Source organism: Urtica dioica, chromosome 1, assembly GCF_054948205.1.
Source record: "Urtica dioica subsp. dioica isolate 48M chromosome 1, U.dioica_male_clone48M_v1_H2, whole genome shotgun sequence".
NCBI classification, from domain to species: domain Eukaryota; kingdom Viridiplantae; phylum Streptophyta; class Magnoliopsida; order Rosales; family Urticaceae; genus Urtica; species Urtica dioica.
Genome location: NC_142756.1, coordinates 42,459,337 through 42,466,266, shown reverse-complemented (window position 1 = coordinate 42,466,266; position 6,930 = coordinate 42,459,337).

Sequence of the window (6,930 nt, the reverse complement as noted above, 5' to 3'; positions counted from 1 at the left end):
CCACGAGTCGACTGATACTCCTTGTGCCGACTCTTCACGTAACTCCTCGTGCAGGCTTTACATGAGTCCACGAGTTAAGTCCCGAGTCCACGAGTCGACTGATACTCCTCGTGTCGACTCTACATGTCTCCTTAAGATGAGTTCATTCCTCGAGTCGAGTTCGAGTCCACGAGTCGACTGATACTCCTCGTTCCGACTTTTCACGTAACTCCTCGTGTAAGCTCTACATCAGTCCTCGAGTTGAGTCCCGAGTCCACGAGTTGACTGATACTCCTCGTGCCGACGCTACATGTCTCCTCGAGATGAGTTCATTCCTCGAGTCGAGTTCGAGTCCACAAGTCGACTGATACTCCTCATGCCGACTCTTCACGTAACTCCTCGTGTAGGCTCTACATGAGTCCTCGAGTTGAGTCCCGAGTCCACGAGTTGACTGATACTCCTCGTGCCGACTCTACATGTCCCCTCGAGATGAGTTCATTCCTCGAGTCGAGTTCGAGTCCACGAGTCGACTGATACTCCTCGTGCCGACTCTTCACGTAACACCTCGTGCAGGCTCTACATGAGTCCTCAAGTTGAGTCCCGAGTCCACGAGTTGACTGATACTCCTCTTGCCGACTCTACATGTCTCCTCGAGAGGAGTTCATTCCTCGAGTCGAGTTCGAGTCCACGAGTCGACTGATACTCCTCGTGTCGACTCTTCACGTAACTCCTCGTGCAGGCTCTACATTAGTCCTCGAGTTGAGTCCCGAGTCCACGAGTTGACTGATACTCCTCGTGCCGAGTCTACATGTTACCTCTAGACGAGTTCATTCCTCGAGTCGAGTTCGAGTCCACGAGTCGACTGATACTCCTCGTGCCGACTCTTCACGTAACTCCTCGTGCAGGCTCTACATGAGTCCTCGAGTTGAGTCCCGAGTGCATGAGTTGACTGATACTCCTCGTGCCGACTCTACATGTCTCCTCGAGATGAGTTCATCCGTCGAGTCGAGTTCGAGTCCACGAGTCGACTGATACTCCTCGTGTCCGCTCTTCACGTAACTCCTCGTGCAGGCTCTACATGAGTCCTCGAGTTGAGTCCCGAGTCCACGAGTCGAGTGATACTCCTCGTGCCGATTCGACATGTCTCCTTAAGATGAGTTCATTCCTCGAGTCGAGTTTGACTCAACGAGTCGACTGATACTCCTCTTGCCGACTTTTCACGCAACTCCTCGTGCAGGCTCTACATGAGTCCTCGAGTTGAGTCCCGACTCCACGATTTGACTGATACGCCTCATGCCGACTCTACATATCTCCTCGAGATGAGTTCATTCCTCGAGTCGAGTTCGAGTCCACGAGTCGACTGATACTCCTCGTGCTGACTCTTCACGTAACTCCTCGTGCAGGCTCTACGTGAGTCCTCGAGTTGAGTCCCGAGTCCACGAGTTGACTGATACTCCTCTTGCCGACTCTACATGTCTCCTCGAGATGAGTTCATCCCTCGAGTCGAGTTCGAGTCCACGAGTTGACTGATACTCCTCGTGCCGGCTCTTCACGTAACTCCTCGTGTTGGCTCTACATGAGTCCTCGAGTTGAGTCCCAAGTCCACGAGCTGACTGATACTCGTCGTGCCGACTCTACATGTCTTCTCGAGATGAGTTCATTCCTCGAGTCGAGTTCGAGTCCACGAGTCGACTGATACTCCTTGTGCCGACTCTTCACGTAACTCCTCGTGCAGGCTCTACATGAGTCCTCGAGTTGAGTCCCGAGTCCACGAGTTGACTGATACTCCTCGTGCCGAGTCTACATGTTACCTCTAGACGAGTTCATTCCTCGAGTCGAGTTCGAGTCCACGAGTCGACTGATACTCCTCGTGCCGACTCTTCACGTAACTCCTCGTGCAGGCTCTATATGAGTCCTCGAGTTGAGTCCCGAGGGCATGAGTTGACTGATACTCCTCGTGCCGACTCTACATGTCTCCTCGAGATGAGTTCATCCCTCGAGTCGAGTTCGAGTCCACGTGTCGACTGATACTCCTCGTGTCCGCTCTTCACGTAACTCCTCGTGCAGGCTCTACATTAGTCCTCGAGTTGAGTCCCGAGTCCACGAGTCGAGTGATACTCCTCGTGCCGATTCGACATGTCTCCTTAAGATGAGTTCATTCCTCGAGTCGAGTTCGACTCCACGAGTCGACTGATACTCCTCTTGCCGACTATTCACGTAACTCCTCGTGCAGGCTCTACATGAGTCCTCGAGTTGAGTCCCGAGTCCACGATTTGACTGATACTCCTCATGCCGACTCTACATATCTCCTCGAGATGAGTTCATCCCTCGAGTCGAGTTCGAGTCCACGAGTCGACTGATACTCCTCGTGTCCGCTCTTCACGTAACTCCTCGTGCAAGCTCTACATGAGTCCTCGAGTTGAGTCCCGAGTCCACGAGTCGAGTGATACTCCTCGTGCCGATTCGACATGTCTCCTTAAGATGAGTTCATTCCTCGAGTCGAGTTCGAGTCCACGAGTCGACTGATACTCCTCGTGCTGACTCTTCACGTAACTCCTCGTGCAGGCTCTACGTGATTCCTCGAGTTGAGTCCCGAGTCCACGAGTTGACTGATACTCCTCTTGCCGACTCTACATGTCTCCTCGAGATGAGTTCATCCCTCGAGTCGAGTTCGAGTCCACGAGTTGACTGATACTCCTCGTGCCGGCTCTTCACGTAACTCCTCGTGTTGGCTCTACATGAGTCCTCGAGTTGAGTCCCAAGTCCACGAGCCGACTGATACTCCTCGTGCCGACTCTACATGTCTTCTCGAGATGAGTTCATTCCTCGAGTCGAGTTCGAGTCCACGAGTCGACTGATACTCCTTGTGCCGACTCTTCACGTAACTCCTCGTGCAGGCTTTACATGAGTCCTCGAGTTAAGTCCCGAGTCCACGAGTCGACTGATACTCCTCGTGTCGACTCTACATGTCTCCTTAAGATGAGTTCATTCCTCGAGTCGAGTTCGAGTCCACGAGTCGACTGATACTCCTCGTTCCGACTTTTCACGTAACTCCTCGTGTAAGCTCTACATCAGTCCTCGAGTTGAGTCCCGAGTCCACGAGTTGACTGATACTCCTCGTGCCGACGCTACATGTCTCCTCGAGATGAGTTCATTCCTCGAGTCGAGTTCGAGTCCACAAGTCGACTGATACTCCTCATGCCGACTCTTCACGTAACTCCTCGTGTAGGCTCTACATGAGTCCTCGAGTTGAGTCCCGAGTCCACGAGTTGACTGATACTCCTCGTGCCGACTCTACATGTCCCCTCGAGATGAGTTCATTCCTCGAGTCGAGTTCGAGTCCACGAGTCGACTGATACTCCTCGTGCCGACTCTTCACGTAACTCCTCGTGCAGGCTCTACATGAGTCCTCAAGTTGAGTCCCGAGTCCACGAGTTGACTGATACTCCTCTTGCCGACTCTACATGTCTCCTCGAGAGGAGTTCATTCCTCGAGTCGAGTTCGAGTCCACGAGTCGACTGATACTCCTCGTGTCGACTCTTCACGTAACTCCTCGTGCAGGCTCTACATGAGTCCTCGAGTTGAGTCCCGAGTCCACGAGTTGACTGATACTCCTCGTGCCGAGTCTACATGTTACCTCTAGACGAGTTCATTCCTCGAGTCGAGTTCGAGTCCACGAGTCGACTGATACTCCTCGTGCCGACTCTTCACGTAACTCCTCGTGCAGGCTCTACATGAGTCCTCGAGTTGAGTCCCGAGTGCATGAGTTGACTGATACTCCTCGTGCCGACTCTACATGTCTCCTCGAGATGAGTTCATCCGTCGAGTCGAGTTCGAGTCCACGAGTCGACTGATACTCCTCGTGTCCGCTCTTCACGTAACTCCTCGTGCAGGCTCTACATGAGTCCTCGAGTTGAGTCCCGAGTCCACGAGTCGAGTGATACTCCTCGTGCCGATTCGACATGTCTCCTTAAGATGAGTTCATTCCTCGAGTCGAGTTCGACTCAACGAGTCGACTGATACTCCTCTTGCCGACTTTTCACGCAACTCCTCGTGCAGGCTCTACATGAGTCCTCGAGTTGAGTCCCGAGTCCACGATTTGACTGATACTCCTCATGCCGACTCTACATATCTCCTCGAGATGAGTTCATTCCTCGAGTCGAGTTCGAGTCCACGAGTCGACTGATACTCCTCGTGCTGACTCTTCACGTAACTCCTCGTGCAGGCTCTACGTGAGTCCTCGAGTTGAGTCCCGAGTCCACGAGTTGACTGATACTCCTCTTGCCGACTCTACATGTCTCCTCGAGATGAGTTCATCCCTCGAGTCGAGTTCGAGTCCACGAGTTGACTGATACTCCTCGTGCCGGCTCTTCACGTAACTCCTCGTGTTGGCTCTACATGAGTCCTCGAGTTGAGTCCCAAGTCCACGAGCTGACTGATACTCCTCGTGCCGACTCTACATGTCTTCTCGAGATGAGTTCATTCCTCGAGTCGAGTTCGAGTCCACGAGTCGACTGATACTCCTTGTGCCGACTCTTCACGTAACTCCTCGTGCATGCTTTACATGAGTCCTCGAGTCGAGTTCGAGTCCACGAGTCGACTGATACTCCTTGTGCCGACTCTTCACGTAACTCCTCGTGCATGCTTTACATGAGTCCTCGAGTTGAGTCCCGAGTCCACGAGTCGACTGATACTCCTCGTGTCGACTCTACATGTCTCCTTAAGATGAGTTCATTCCTCGAGTCGAGTTCGAGTCCACGAGTCGACTGATACTCCTCGTTCCGACTTTTCACGTAACTCCTCGTGTAAGCTCTACATCAGTCCTCGAGTTGAGTCCCGAGTCCACGAGTTGACTGATACTCCTCGTGCCGACGCTACATGTCTCCTCGAGATGAGTTCATTCCTCGAGTCGAGTTCGAGTCCACAAGTCGACTGATACTCCTCATGCCGACTCTTCACGTAACTCCTCGTGTAGGCTCTACATGAGTCCTCGAGTTGAGTCCCGAGTCCATGAGTTGACTGATACTCCTCGTGCCGACTTTACGTGTCCCCTCGAGATGAGTTCATTCCTCGAGTCGAGTTCGAGTCCACGAGTCGACTGATACTCCTCGTGCCGACTCTTCACGTAACTCCTCGTGCAGGCTCTACATGAGTCCTCAAGTTGAGTCCCGAGTCCACGAGTTGACTGATACTCCTCTTGCCGACTCTACATGTCTCCTCGAGAGGAGTTCATTCCTCGAGTCGAGTTCGAGTCCACGAGTCGACTGATACTCCTCGTGTCGACTCTTCACGTAACTCCTCGTGCAGGCTCTACATGAGTCCTCGAGTTGAGTCCCGAGTCCACGAGTTGACTGATACTCCTCGTGCCGAGTCTACATGTTACCTCTAGACGAGTTCATTCCTCGAGTCGAGTTCGAGTCCACGAGTCGACTGATACTCCTCGTGCCGACTCTTCACGTAACTCCTCGTGCAGGCTCTACATGAGTCCTCGAGTTGAGTCCCGAGTGCATGAGTTGACTGATACTCCTCGTGCCGACTCTACATGTCTCCTCGAGATGAGTTCATCCGTCGAGTCGAGTTCGAGTCCGCGAGTCGACTGATACTCCTCGTGTCCGCTCTTCACGTAACTCCTCGTGCAGGCTCTACATGAGTCCTCGAGTTGAGTCCCGAGTCCGCGAGTCGAGTGATACTCCTCGTGCCGATTCGACATGTCTCCTTAAGATGAGTTCATTCCTCGAGTCGAGTTCGACTCAACGAGTCGACTGATACTCCTCTTGCCGACTTTTCACGCAACTCCTCGTGCAGGCTCTACATGAGTCCTCGAGTTGAGTCCCGAGTCCACGATTTGACTGATACTCCTCATGCCGACTCTACATATCTCCTCGAGATGAGTTCATTCCTCGAGTCGAGTTCGAGTCCACGAGTCGACTGATACTCCTCGTGCTGACTCTTCACGTAACTCCTCGTGCAGGCTCTACGTGAGTCCTCGAGTTGAGTCCCGAGTCCACGAGTTGACTGATACTCCTCTTGCCGACTCTACATGTCTCCTCGAGATGAGTTCATCCCTCGAGTCGAGTTCGAGTCCACGAGTTGACTGATACTCCTCGTGCCGGCTCTTCACGTAACTCCTCGTGTTGGCTCTACATGAGTCCTCGAGTTGAGTCCCAAGTCCACGAGCTGACTGATACTCCTCGTGCCGACTCTACATGTCTTCTCGAGATGAGTTCATTCCTCGAGTCGAGTTCGAGTCCACGAGTCGACTGATACTCCTTGTGCCGACTCTTCACGTAACTCCTCGTGCATGCTTTACATGAGTCCTCGAGTTGAGTCCCGAGTCCACGAGTCGACTGATACTCCTCGTGTCGACTCTACATGTCTCCTTAAGATGAGTTCATTCCTCGAGTCGAGTTCGAGTCCACGAGTCGACTGATACTCCTCGTTCCGACTTTTCACGTAACTCCTCGTGTAAGCTCTACATCAGTCCTCGAGTTGAGTCCCGAGTCCACGAGTTGACTGATACTCCTCGTGCCGACGCTACATGTCTCCTCGAGATGAGTTCATTCCTCGAGTCGAGTTCGAGTCCACAAGTCGACTGATACTCCTCATGCCGACTCTTCACGTAACTCCTCGTGTAGGCTCTACATGAGTCCTCGAGTTGAGTCCCGAGTCCATGAGTTGACTGATACTCCTCGTGCCGACTTTACGTGTCCCCTCGAGATGAGTTCATTCCTCGAGTCGAGTTCGAGTCCACGAGTCGACTGATACTCCTCGTGCCGACTCTTCACGTAACTCCTCGTGCAGGCTCTACATGAGTCCTCAAGTTGAGTCCCGAGTCCACGAGTTGACTGATACTCCTCTTGCCGACTCTACATGTCTCCTCGAGAGGAGTTCATTCCTCGAGTCGAGTTCGAGTCCACGAGTCGACTGATACTCCTCGTGTCGACTCTTCAC